The sequence below is a fragment of the Pithys albifrons genome, chromosome 3 (assembly GCF_047495875.1).
Source record: "Pithys albifrons albifrons isolate INPA30051 chromosome 3, PitAlb_v1, whole genome shotgun sequence".
In the NCBI taxonomy this organism is placed as follows: Eukaryota; Metazoa; Chordata; class Aves; order Passeriformes; family Thamnophilidae; genus Pithys; species Pithys albifrons.
In genome coordinates, this window is record NC_092460.1 from 76,816,651 (window position 1) to 76,831,154 (window position 14,504).

At 43.6% G+C, this 14,504-nt stretch overlaps 1 protein-coding gene across 5 annotated transcripts in view; it reads left to right on the top strand.

Annotated features, from left to right (window-relative positions):
* Positions 1-9,562: 9,562 nt before the first annotated feature.
* The window catches only part of MET (MET proto-oncogene, receptor tyrosine kinase), a 91,615-nt gene continuing 86,673 nt past the window's right edge, over positions 9,563-14,504 (top strand). For 2 of the 5 annotated variants that reach the window (XR_011697504.1, XM_071552450.1), the window contains exon 1: positions 9,599-9,681. The gene's annotated coding sequence lies outside the window, so the exon portion shown is untranslated. Of the gene's footprint in view, positions 9,682-9,806; positions 9,916-14,504 lie in introns of those variants that run through there. The other 3 variants (XM_071552449.1, XM_071552452.1, XM_071552451.1) reach the window with 3 other exon arrangements.

The following is a 14,504-nucleotide window of genomic DNA, read 5'->3' on the forward strand; positions in this document are numbered from 1 at the left end:
GAGCAAGATCTTTGCAGTCTTTCAAAACCACATGGAGCCATTCAGAGCAGTGCCACTCAGCTCTCAGATTGAGCAGGGGGATCAGGCAGAACCCATTCTGATTGCCACCAAAAGGCACAGAGGTGGCTTCCCATCCTGGACAGAGGCATGTGTGGTTTACACATCAAGGTTTGATTAGGAAATCCCTCACTGGAAACTCTCAAATTTAAAAATAGGAACCTGCTTCATGTAAAGTAAATGTTGATCAGACAAATGGAACTGCCACGATATGAACAGTAGAAGAGAAACAAGGTGCTCAATAAGCCAAAATGTTTGCAATCTCTTGGTGTCCATGTAAGAACTATCTTCAAAACTACTGTGGCAGAAGTAGATCAGGAGCCCAAGGGTACCTCATTAACCATACATTTAGTGAAATTTTCATGGAACTGTTAATTATCACAGCTAGTAAAATTATCCCTGTACATTTTGCTGTATTTTTAATCTTAACAAAAAGATAGAACTCTACAGTGTGGTTTAATGTTATCTTTCATCATGAGAAAAAAAAAACAGAAGTCTTGAATCAAGAAATTTAGGAGCTAGGTAAGAGCTAGGTTTTTAGTTTTCTATTTGCGGATTTTGTCTGCTTGCTTTCTTAAAAGCAAAATGACCTGCTTCAAAACCTTTTGAACAACACTGGAGATAACTTAGCATGAATATTTCCATTGAGACTTGATCTAAATTAATTGGTTTTGATAATTCCAAATGCATTTGCCTAGGTACTTCCCTCGTAGCATCCCAGGCACAAAAAAGCTGGACTTTTCTTGCCAGACTACCTGTCTAAAACTGAGACCCAGACAAGGAAGCATTAAATGTCCTGCATCTTGAATGTAGTGTATGAAGAAAAATAAAGTGATTCATATTTTAGATGCAAATTCTCAAAGGTTTTCCTCTGTGCTGCTGTTTACTATTATAGAAGGAGACCAGAGCGAAAAGATCGCTACTTTGGTCATCTCACAAAGTACATGAAGTGAGCTGGGTCTTGCCTAGGTGAGAGGAATGTCTGAAAGCAGAGGCAAACCCACCTCTGACACAGAGGCCATCCCACAGTGGGGTGATGGGGCTGGAGATCTTCCTTTCCTTCCTAGAAAGCAGCAGCCTTTCCTTTTTATCTCCAGTCACACCTCCACCCCAGCCACTCCTCTGACATGTTTGGGTTGAGATTAGGCTTGTCCCCTGATTAATGCCAATAGGATGTGTGCAGTGAGACACATCACAGCTTTCTAAGATAATGTTAACAGTTATTACATCATTATTGTCATTAAAGAGCACTAACACATACTAGCAAAGTCCAATACATTTTAGCTCTCAGAAAAGCATTAAAAGCTACTTTAAGATACAAGAGATCTGTCTAACTTGCACATTAAGAGGAAATTGAAAGTCCCCAACAAATGACTGTTCCCTCGCTGCCCTCAGTGTTGTTTCTGAGAGTTTCACAGCACTGCTCCTCTATTTCTCAGGGGGCTGACAGGACAGGCTGAAGTGACCTGGATGCTTTGAAGAGGCCAGCTGACCTCAGAAGCTGGCTTGACCAAGCTGACCAAGGTGACCTCCTTAATCTGGTGACCAGGATGCTCAAGGTAAATGATCCAAGTGACTCTGATTTCTTCCCTGTTGCTTAAGAAATGGTGGCAGACAAAAATGGCTGGATTTCACAAATGAGCACTTATGTGAGCAGCCAGATAAGCAAGTAAATTACCAGATTAACAACACAACTTTGGCAAAAGGAATATTTTCAGAATTAGCATCATAGCTCAAGGTCCCAGTTTCAAAGCTGTCACTTTAATTCTATTTTCACACCAAGCTAACCTCCCTGACTGATTTAGGCAACCAAAAAAACCCATTCCCTTTGGGATTTTTGGACATTCAGAAACATAATTCCTCATTAGACCTACCTTCCTCCCTCATCTTCTCTATAAGTTTTCTTCCTATCTTACCTTAAGAAGACAGTGCACTTCTCTGCTCCTCAGTCGCCCATTAGTAAAATAAAGCTAATAGTACTCTTCAACAGTGATTTTAGGGGAAGATTAAGATAGCAGAAGCTCGAGATATTTTTCAGTATGTTTTCATGGGAGACAGTGACAAGAGAGAAGAGCATAAGTTAAAAAGAATAAAAGGGTAAAATCTTTCTTGTCTCCTAGTTTGGAGTCAAACTTTGGGAGCAAACGTGGGAGTCAATCAGAGCTGGATTTGTCCTGATGGTAATTGCAGCTTTTATAGGATCATTTAAATTGTCTGTCAAATGAAAATATTTCTGTATAATGAGCATGCTATTAAAAACACCCCTGCCAAACCGAGGGCAGACATAGTCACCATATCTATGAAGAACTGGCACAGATTCACAGCTACCACTGAGCCCAGCGAACACCAGTGCACAATGCCTGAGCCTTCCCCAGCCCTCCACAGCAGACTGGCCAGATAGGCAGAGTTCCACAATTTAATTTGAAAAAAAAGCATTAACTTCCAGTTCTCACTTCTGATGTGTTCATTATACAGCTAAGTCTCCTGGATGGGTTTTCTCCTACTGGTCCCCTCTTTCCTGCTGTCCAGTTCTTGGTGGGGTGCTTTTGTTCCTTCTTAGAGATAAAATGAAATCTATGAAAGTGACAAAAATCAGGAAGGTGTTCTTACAAAACTCACATTTTAACTTTGAATTCTGCCTTTGTTAAAAATCTCACAGTAGATAGAGGAAAGAGAAACATAAAATTATAATGCTGAAGTAATCGCTTTTGGTTTGGTTCAGTATTTCCTAGAAATTCCTTGTTTCATTTGATTTGAAAATGTTCCCAAACTCAAAGTTAAACTTTAAGCTCACCTGAGTACTTGTTTAAATGTGCCTTCTTCCCTGGATGTTACACAGCAGTGTTATTAGCTACCAAAGGAGTACAAATGATAAAATTTTAATAACAGTAAAAAGACACACTGATTTTTTCCTTTTTTTTTCTTCTTTTTTATTTGTGAAGAAACATACTGCTATCAGTATAGATGTTAAGGGCACAAATATTTCCTGGCTACACATTATGGGTGTGCTCCTGCCTAGTTTAAAACAATGGGATTTTAACATTGACTTCATTTTCCACAGTATTAGATTCATAATCAGCACATGTGTGTAATTAAATAGAGAAAGTTATTGAAAGGAATAATCTCTTATCAAGATTCTTATGAGTTGGGCTGTATCCTACACCAGCCTTATGAAACACAGCTTACAGCTTTTGGCAAATACCATTTACTTACATCATTACAGAATGAACTATATTATTCTGAAGTTAACTTAAAAATGCAGATTCTTTAATGATAATGAACTAAATCCAAGCCTGACTTAACATAACTTGGCTTGGTCACAGAACACATTTCTCTATATTTAAAAGTGTATCAGAATAAGTAATGTACATGAAATGCAACACAATCTAAACCATTTCTGAGGCTCATATTTAGTGACAATAAGTAAAAAGTCACTATGAGTTTTTAGAACTGTAGTCTTCTTCAAAGATGTGAAGATAAATTTTACACACTCATATCTGCATAAAGGAACAGGTTTTCCAAATCAACAAATAATCCTGTGTATAAGTCCCTAGAGGTGGTGAAAAGATGATTATGAAACCTACACACAGTTCTCCAAAACTAAGCATGTCAGGCAAATTCCCACTATAAACTACATCAGTCTGAGGTTTTGCCAAAGCACTCCACTTTGGTAGTTACAGAGAGCTAAGACACAAGCTCCCAAGTTTGCAAACACTTGTGTATGCAGTTGATTTCACTGTCAAACACATTCTGCGATGCCTCTCCCTTCTTTCCACTTCATGCCTGGTCAACACTGTGCCAAAAAAAAATGTAGGTTGATACAGGATCTATCTTTTTCTGTATTCTCTGGCATTCTATGGAAGTTTTACAAAATTTTTGTCTTTAGAGTGCTTTCCTCTCTCACACATGTTGAAAAAATTATTGAGGGAAAAAAATCTTTGAGTTAATCTGAAAACAGGCAAAGCGCTATGAATGCATGAAGTAAGAAAGCAGAAAATAAGGGGGCTTTTTTCCTCGAATCTCTGTTTCACTGCTTGGAAATAGTGCTTACAGAAGCATGACCTTAAGCAGTAGCATTCTGAGATGCTTTCAGACAAAGGAGAAATCTGAAAGTGATGGTTCTCTTTCAACTCGCAAGAGCTCACAAACCACGTAATACTTGTGCAAATGGCAACTGTGGAGCTGTGTCACGACCTGCAGTGATGGGCACAACTGCAGAAAACAGGCTGCAAACGCCTGTAGCACTCAGCATCACCTAACTTTGGTATGTGTTTAAATTTAGGCGTCCAATTACCTCTAGTGAAGCTTATGTCCTGCTAAAGTAGACTGAATCTGGACTGTGTTTGTTCACGCATGCTCACACATGTGTTAGCATAGTCACACCCTTCCCCTGCTCACCAGGTGCACACATAGCCGGAGGCAGGATTTGTCCCTGTTTTTAAATAGTCAGATTTTTTGTTTTCAAAGGTCTGGATGCTGTGCCTTTTGTAAATACAAATGGCAAACTGAAGGGAAGACAAAGCCTGCACCTGTATCACAGGAATAGGACCGAAAAGAGACTTCTGGAAACTTGCTAACAATTCGTCCAAAATTGATCCTGGAAATATCAAAATTTAAGTGATTTTAATACAAAACAAGTGCAACATGTTTGCAGACAAAACAAAATGTTTACATTTTACTGAAAAGAATCTCAAGAAACAGTTAAAATATTTTAGTTAAATGTGCAATACCAGTTAACATAGGAATATATAGCAATTTCCTCACTTTGTAAATATTTGATTTTTGAATATCATCAGGTTCATTTTCAGTTATACAAACAAAGCTACTATGCCAAAGTGGCATGCGCATGATACTGGGTTTTGGTTTTGTCACTGTGCTTTGCCTGAAGCAGTTCATGATGAGTTATGCTAGAAAAGTTCTCTACAGTGTGTGCTGCAAAGCCTTTGCTGCTGCTGTGTGAGCTCAGCAAACGCACTGAGGTCTTCTGTACTTCTGTTGGTTTCAGGGACATGAATAAAAATCATAAAGACTGTTCAGCTTTCCATTGCTGAAATGATTCCTGGCTTTTGTATGTTCAGAGGGATTTGGAGATATCAAACCGTTAGGAAAGGAGGCAAGGCTAAGATGGGAAGCAGTGCTGCAATCCTTACCATCTCATCCCAGTTCCCCCACCGCACTGAAGAGGGTAAGGTGCTCCCTCTGTTTAAGCCAACATAAATCTTGACTACTACGAGCCCACCCTCCTCCTTGGTTTCTGACCTCATTCTTTTGCAGCACAAGCACTCATGTTACTGCATGGCAGATGGATTTGAAGAGCTAATCTGTCTGTAAACTAATCTTTGTTCCTTTAAGTGATTAATTTTTGCTGAATTCCTGAACTTCACATACCAGCTTCCCATGTGATCACCAAGGTTCTGGGGATGGCCCAACAGGGGCACAGTCCCATGACAATCCAGACTTCAGAAGTACTAACCCCATACATATTTTCCTCCATTTTCAAGTATTACAGTTAGTTGATGCCTGCACTATTTGGATTTTGGAATCCCTCAATTGTGGTGTTCATTTATAAGCAAAAATACAAAAAGGATAAAAACCCTGTCAAGTTAAACAAAGGCCTTCCCTTTTCTCAGAAATCACCTATCATCCACAGTGCAATGGGTGCAAACACCTTTGGTTACAATCTATCGTTCCATACAAATGGAGAACTGCCCAGGGTAGCCTAGAGGTTAGAGATTAGGACTTCTAACTGTGGACTTCTATTTCTGGCTTCAGGAGGGACTTTTGCAACCTCCAGTCACAGGCTAAAATTGCTTCTGGTGACATTGTAGACCTTCTTATAAGCAAACAGAAGTGCTTATTTAGTTTTCAGAATCTACAGACTTAGTTAATAAACGCCTAAATAATTCATGCCATGAAACAGTGATGATCAAACCTTTGGAATCCACAGATCGAAGAAGCAATTGTGATATTTAGCCTGGTTTCCAGAGAGGCAGGCAACCACCATGGGCATGCTTTCTCCAGAACCCAATCCTCCAGTCAACACAATCTCTTTGTCCACCTCATGCTTTTTGAGCCCAGGAAAGACACTGGAAGCAGATCATGTCAGAGGGGCAAAGTAGTCACAGGGAAATGTACTTCAGGCACAGCCCCATCCCTGCACTGCCCCTGGCATTTGCAGCCATGCTGTCTTTCAGCAATCAAGGGTCTACAGGAAATACAGCTACACATTACCCCATCAGGCTGTTGCACCTTAATTCTCCCTTTGGCTCACTGCTCTGTGAGGCAGTTAGGTTGGGTGGGGTCATCTAAGGAATTTTTTTTGTCTATCAACCTCCAGGGAGACTCAGAATAAGATACTATTAGTCTGCATTGCAGGGTACTGCGGCAGGAGGGTATCTGATACCCACCACTACTAAGCTCAGGTCTGGAGATCTTTATCTTGTGTGTTCTTAAGCATTAAATTAATTCCTTTCCGCTGTCTTGCTCCTTCTGAAATCATTTACTCATGAGTAAGCCCCGCTAAGTCTGAAGTCTCTGGAGTCTCACAATGACATTTGCATTTTATATCTGCTCCCAGAGGTGTGAATAACTGCAGCAGAAGACAAAGCATAAATCCCTCATGGTACCATATAGCTGTGATGCCATCAAGCAGAGTGTGGTTATGCAGAAATGCACAGTAGATTCATGTTTGATTCTGCATATTTAAAAAAGGTAGTTAGATCCAGATTTACAGAGATATTTAAATATGTTCTCTCTATTGAAATTAAATATAAACTGGGTACTTAGGTTTATGGGCTTTGTTTTGCTACCTGTATGATAAATAATTTCCTAGTTTCTGCACTCAAGTCATAATGAAACCCATAAGACTGAACTGGGTGCCGTAATTTGTTGGGGATGCACTACTGCCAATGCACAGAAATATAAATTGTCCTGTGTTTTCCTTCCTCATATTTACATTTGAAAGTTTAACTTCAACAAAACCTTCCAAATAATTTTTCTAATGGTATCTTTGTATTCTTGAAATGTAATAGTGTTTGCTCATCAGCTTCCTATCTCAAAACACGTCGGGGCTGGAAAGCATGTGCCAATACACTTCCCGGTGCATTCCAGTTCTTGTGCTGAAGACATTACTCCAACAGGCTCTCCCTCACACTTTTGAATTGTTTTTCCAGTGCTGTCAGTGTTCTAAAATGTGCCACACCATCATACTTATGCCAGAGTGCAGAGAACCAGCTCTTTTTGGACAGGAGAGAGAAGTGAGGAAAACTTATAAAAAACACAAGATGATTTTTCACCCATAACTGCACCTTAAAGGTGCTTCACACCTCTGAGAAGCTGTTCATGGTGCATATATATCACTACAAGCATGGTGAAAGGAGTATCAGAGCATTATCAAAGTCCCAGTGCAGCGTTGCTGTCTCATACAGCTAACCAAAAATAACAAGGCATTGGCATGGTCAAAATGGAAAGGAAACACCTGTTTTTCCTTTTTATGTTACTGACAATCCGTTTGTTAGCTTTAGAATAGCACAGGCTGTCTCACTGATAACAGCCTGGGCTGTGGCTGTCCGGCCCAGGCAGGTGCACAGGGAACCCAGGAGTAGACAGAGAACAGGTAACATGAGGGGCTGTCCTTAGGATGCATTCCAGATTAAAATCTTTTTCTTTATCCCTTTCTTTCAAAACTAATAAGGCAGATTCTTCTAAATCTGGTGTGACTGCATTGATGCTGTGACGCTGATTGTCTGAATACTAATTGAAGCCCAGTGAGCAGTACAATCTAAGTGCAACCATGCTTTTCACTGGCACTGTGTGTGCTGCTTCTCAGTCCTCCTTTTCTAGCTATCGCTGAGTATTAATTGAAGTAAAGGTCATTGAAGTAAATGGACAGATTTCCAGGGACTTCAAAGAAATGAGATCAGATCAGTCCTGAAGTTTAACCAAGACAACCATAGGAATCTGCATCTGGGACAGGGCAACTCTGAATATATGTACAAACTAGGCAAAAAATGGTTGGAAAATAGCACCACAGAAAAGGACCTGGGAGTCCTGGTCAACGGCAAGTTGAATATGCAGTTTCACCTCGAGTACTGTGTGCAGTTTTGGGCACCATGATGTAAGATATAAATCTATTAGAGAGTTTCCAAAGCATGGTTATGAAGGTGGTGCAGGGCCTAGAGGGTAAGCCATAGGAGATGCATCTGAGATCACTTGACTTTTCAGCCTAGAGATGAGAAGACTGAGGGGAGAGGTCATTGCCGTCTACAACTTCCTTGTGAGGGGATGAGGAAGGGCAGGCTGCCCTCAATCACACATTTGTTTCTGCAACAAATTAGCTTATAGCTAGGTTAGATGTCTTTATCACTAGTTCCAAAAAGCCCAAAGGAAGAGGAGACAGAGAAACTGTGAAAATGATGCTGCTGAAGATGAGCAGAAGGCTGACTGCTTTTTAAAAAACATTTTTTCCGATGTACAATTTGGTCTATATACACATCATGGTGACATCCAAGGCCCAAAGCAAATACATACAATACCCTATTTAGTGCTCCTTTCAAAATGTTTTGATGTAAGGACTGACATTTTTCCCATGGTTAATCATGAAACTGGGCAGTGTTTCTTACTATTCCTTGTACTTTACTCATGAAAAACATTCATCAGTTTAAATGGTATGATTTTGGGGGCCAAAAAAGGAGGCAACCAAAGGGAAAATAGGTATCTCCAACAACTTCTATTGGAATATGGAGCCTTTCACTTAAAATGTGGTTTAAATCAGTAGCTGCTGAAACTTGTTACCAGAAAAAAGATGGATCCCTTGGTGCAGGCCCCAGTGCTGAGACTTGCAGTCTCTCAGTAGCTCCACAAGTGTACATTGCATGAGTTGCAATGCTCAGTGAATCAGTTTCTTAGCACCTCTGAAAGATGAAGTCACCATCTGCTTTGCAAACCTCTGAGAGAGAATCCCCAGCCTATGCAGTGTAGTACCCTGTAGGAAGTACGTATGTGGGGGGAGACAGCTGTTTTACAGTCTATGTAAACTGAGGCCATTTACTTGAATGTCTGTGGACAGACATTCAGAGCACAGTCGTCACTGACACTATGGTGGAGCAGTATGGGCTAAATTTGCTCCCTACGCACAACCTGGGGGGCCCAGGGACAAGTCTGGAGGTGCACATATCCTGATCTCTCAGGGTACGGCTTTAGCATCAGTCAGGCGCTGACACCTGAGGGTGGTGCCCAGTGGCCGGGAGCACAGAGGGAAGCTGTGCCTGCACACCACTGGTACTCACTTGGCCTGAAAACGCCCGGGTGCGTGATAAAGGTTAGGGGCGCCGGACCGAGAGGGATGGGGGGAAGCAAGGAGGGGAGAGGGAGCGAGAGAAGGAGGCGCTCCTTCCCTCCGCCGCACACCCAGGCTCCTGCGATGTGGTGAGTCACCGGCAGGTCAGGACCGCGCCGGAGGGGCGGAGGGAGCGCGGGGACCGGCTGATTTACCGCTGGGAGCCGCCACGAGCGCGGCGGAGGCGCCGGAGGAAAGGGCGCGCGGAGCCGCCCCGCAGCCCAGGTGCCGTGCGGGACGGAGGGACGGCCCTGCCCGCCGGGGCGCGCAGCCCCCGCCGCCCCCAGGTAGCGCGGCGCTGGGGCCGGGGGAGGCTGACACTGCGGGGCGGAGGGTGCGGGGCGGACGGGCGGGCAGAACGGCGCGTGGCCGCGGAGGTGCGTCGGGCTGCGCCCCGCTCCGCTCCGCCCCGCCCGGGCTGGGCCGGCAGCTGGCCGAGGACCGCGGAGCCAGCCCAGCCCGCCCGGGTGCAGCGCTCGCCCCTCCGGCGGCGGTGCCGGCGCGCAGCCCGCTCCGCTCCGGTAAGGACCGGCAGCCGCGGGGAAGACGGGGCGAGCCGGGGAACGGGGGGGGAGCGGGATGTGCCGGGAGCGGCGGGAGGACGGGCAAGCGGCATGGTGCTGCGCGGTGCCCCGCCCGGGAACTTCGCGGGAGCGCGGCGGCGCCCGCGGCCGCCTGTGCTGCCCTGCCCGGGAAGGGCTCCGCGCCGGGCGCTGGGGGGGTCAGGTGAGCGCCGTGCGGGGCTGCCGGCGCTGCTCGCCCCTGCCCGGACGGGCTCCTCAGGGCGCTCGGAGCCGGGGACGCCCGCGACGTCGCTGCGCGGGCAGGGCAGGGTAGGGCAGGGCAGGGCGTGCAGCGCTTCCCAGGCTGCTCTCCGCGGGTAGGGCACGCAGCGGCTCCCGGGATGCTGGGTCCGCAGCGGCCCCCTGGCCGCAGGCTGAGCAGCTGCTCCTCCCGCTCCTCCGCGCTCCACGGGCGCGGCAGGAGCGGTGTCCGGCAGCGCAGCCTGGAAGTTCCAACTGGGAGACGGTGGCTCTAAGGTGTGGATTTGTGGTGTCCGGTCCGGCTGCCTTCCGTGAAGCGCAGGTCTCGGGGTGAGCCTGCAGGATTCCGCCAACTGGGGATGTGTACTTCATGGTCGTGTGGTGCTCACAGTCTTCCATGCGTTTGGCTTTTTTAAAAAATTTATTTTTAAAGGCAGAATTTGACTCAAATAGTATACAATTCGCTCCATATAATGGCATTCCACCACTGTTTCCATGTCAGCACTAAATTAGGTGGTCTTTGGCTTTATAAATACCGAATGCCCTCCTTAGAAATTGGAAGTTTTGCACATACCTCTTAAAATAGGGATTAATAATCAAGTACCAGTCTTGTTTAGCAAACTGTGCATTTGTAACCCGTAGGAGGTTATTCAAGCTGCAGTGCATGCTTTTCCCAAAGAACCTATGCCCTGTGTGGTAGTTCATTTGCTTTCATCCTACAGGTGCTTTTTACATTGTCCAGCAGCAAAAAGACGACGGTGTCTCTTTTTATTGTCTTTTTTTCTTTTTTTTTCTTTTTTCCCCCCTTTTTTTTTCTTTTTTGAGATTTGAGAGGTTTGGATTCATAATCGGGCAAGATAAAGTGTCTCACATGTTTCTGAGAGAGCTGGTTAAATGTTTACAGATCATACACTGTGAGAGCAAAAAGCTGGCCTTTGGCAGGAGCTGCATGTTGAAAACAAAGTAACTTAGAGAATGACTGTATTGCCTGTTCTTTGTACCCTAATCCTTCTTCAGCACTGTATGGTTCTTCTGCTGACTTTCTAATACAAACTGGGTAATTTAGGAAACAGAATATTTTATAAAACATTAATTTATTTATTTACAGAAAAGAGAGTCAACTTCTGTGCATTTCTGATGGGGAGAGAATGAATTGTTTTTCTTTATTATCCTGTAAGGTTTCTTTTGTTTTTCTTTTTTCTTTTTGTTTCTTCTTTTCAAAGGGTAACCGGTGCTTAGGGGTTCTTTATTGATAAACTAAATTGCGCATGTTGTGGCTGGAGAGTGGTTTGTAGAGGTCATTTGCTAGGGTAGAGATGGCAGTGCAGCCATAGATGGATGGGAGCACACTGAGTCAGGGCAAGGCAACTAGAAAGCCAAAATTTAGTAGAGGTTCAGTGAAAGGCTCATAAGTGCAAAACTGAGTGTCAAGTGTTGTCCTCCCATGGCCACCTTTCTCAAGCTGATTTTCCTGCATTTGTGGTTTTCTGGTACCACAGCTGATTATCTGTGACTTCTTCCTGCTGGTTCAATGCAATTGAAGGCACCAACCCACCTACTTTTATTCTTATATGATCTACAAGTTCCTGCTCTGTATTTTTCACCTCAGATAAGAAATCCAAAGCCTGCACCTCTCAGATCTGGCTTCCAGAACTCTAGAGACTAACTAGCACAGCTGGCTTCAATGTAAGAGCAGCAGCCTTGCCCTCATGGCTGCAAAGGGAACCTGTTGCCGGCAGCATGCTGTACTGGGGTAGCCAGAGAGCCAGAGATGCAGCAGTGGAAGTCCCAGACCAATGGGTGACCGGCTTTGTACCACAATTGCTTTGTGGTGGGGATGTGTCTAGACTTTATTTGCTTCAGGCAGGGGAAGCAAGGAGAGCTTCTGCATCTCCATCTATGTGGTGGAATATCTAGTGTAAGGGAAATCCTGCTTGAGCTCTCTCAGCACTACACATGTCTTGGACATGAAAGTGATAAGGTAGCCGAGTAATGGTCTCTGAAACTACAGAAGCCCAAAACCCACTAGGAAGTTACGAGGATCTGTTTGACGCAGAGGAGGAGGAACACATCTTCCTAAGATTTTGGGTGGCAATGACATCTTTGTGGCGGATGCCTGTGAAACCCTTATATCCAGCATTTCCACCTTGCTGTCTGGCCTTTGAGTCAGTGGCACAATTTCATGTTTCATTGGGCTGTTACTCTCAGCCAAGCCATCAACCTGTGCAATTTGTCTGCTGTGATCACAGCCTGTGATTTTTACCTCCTATTCAAAGGTTGTATCTGGTGGATTCACCATCCCTAGAGATTTTTAAACGCAGATTGGACATGGCACTGAGTGCCATGATCTAGTAAATGGACTAGAGTTGGACCAAGGGTTGGACTCAATGATCTCAGAGGTCTTTTCCAACCCAATCGATTCTATGATTCTATGATTCTATGAAATTAAGCCTGTGCAAGGCACCACTGATGGTCATGCCACGTGGCCCTGCGGAGCATGCCATCACCAAGGATGCGGGGCCAACAGCTCCTTGCAGGACTGTGCCGATGGCACCTCTTGGCTACTGCCAAGTCAGGAAGGTTTCTGTTGTTCTCTTGAAAAATGTTTTGAGGTTTTTAGTAATGCTTTTAAAAATCTATATCTCATACATAGCAACTGATGCAAGCATATTAGCCAAAGCCATTTTTAAATCAGTTTTCTTACCCAGGGGAAATGTAGTATAGACAGGGCCTTCAGGAAACGAATAATTAGGTGACCTTTTTCCCCCCAGAATATCAGGTCTGTTTTATGTAGAGCTGTTTGAAGTCACACAAATTCTCATTACTCTCCAAATCTCTAACCTTGCCTTGTTTAAGATACCTTTTAGGAAATCAAATCAGTGTTTCAATCTAATTTCCAAAGGCATTCAAACACATGGTATGTGTGCTAACTTGTTTCCTCTAGCATTAACAAATCTAGCAAATTGCCAAGCTATTTGCCTTGAGGAAAACTATGATGTTGTACAAGAAGATAAAGTGTTTTTCCTCCAATTTCAAACATTAGGAAAAGAAAGGAGAGGTAAGGTTATAAGACCAAATTAGTCTACAATATAACTGTTTGAAGGAATCAGTGTTCCTGAGTAGATTGCCATGGTTTTTGATCTGTTCTGAGACTTTTTAGTCACACTGTGATCTTTTTCAGTCACTTGATGTGTCTGGATGGTGACTGAGTCCCCTTGGCTCAGATGGACTTTCCTTGAATTAGTTGCAATATGAGAGTGGAATATAGAAGTGGAGATAAAGAATTTGAGGGTTATATAGCCCTGAAATTTTAAGGATTTTGTAATGCTCATGTTTTGAGGAGAGGCTGTATGCATAAGCCAGGCACAGTGTGCATGCAGTGCAAACAGGGAAGCAGCGGATGGCCTGAATCCTCTCTCCTCCACCTCTCCCACCAGCACACCAGTCTTCAGGGGAGCAAATGCCACAGAACATTTCATTTTTCAAGCAGGTGTCAATAACAGAAGAGTTTCTATAATGCTTAGGCATTTAATAAGCTGAAAACACATAAACATCTTACAGCTCTGGGATAGTCTTTTCTGCTTGTTCCAAGAAAATGAACATGCAGTTGTCCTTTTGTATGGAAGGCAGTGGAAGGTTCTTGTTTGAATTCATGATAAATTTGGTTGCAAGTGCACATGAAAGGAAAATTGCCAAATGCTTTCAGGAGATTTTCATTTTGCTCAAGTGTTCACACTGTGGCCATCGCCATGGTATTTGATAGCAATCCATTTTGTTGTGTGCTGTAACCTCTTTGAAGGGTTGCACTGGCATATCTTTTTTTCCTGTAGTCACAGAGAAAAACAATCTTTTTATGTACGTTGCTTTCCTCTACTGTAGCTCCTTCATTTTGATGTTTATCCAAATAAACAGTATCAGAATCTTTTTGATGTGTATGGCTATCATTTCTGAGAAGGATCAGTGACCTGGCTTGATAAATTTAAACATTCAGCAATAAACCTAAGTGTGTGACATTTATTGAAATTCATTCTTTGCCATGGAGCTACTTTCTTTCAAAAATATTGAGAATAGTAAGGGATTGCAGCTGCAATTTGATTAAATCTACAGTTGTTACCATTTGCCTTCTGAAAATTGATTCCCTCCCTTCCCTGTCCCCCAGCTTGACATGATTATTGATTAAAAACTCTGCACTGGCCTAAGCCAGCATATATCTGTTAGTATGTGTGTGCTTCCCATGCAAGTTCAGACAGGCTTTCAACTGTGGAAGCCAAGTCTATTCCGAAGTTATTGGAAATGGTAAGGTTCCTTAGCAATTGTTTTAAACTATATGATGACACATCTTTGAA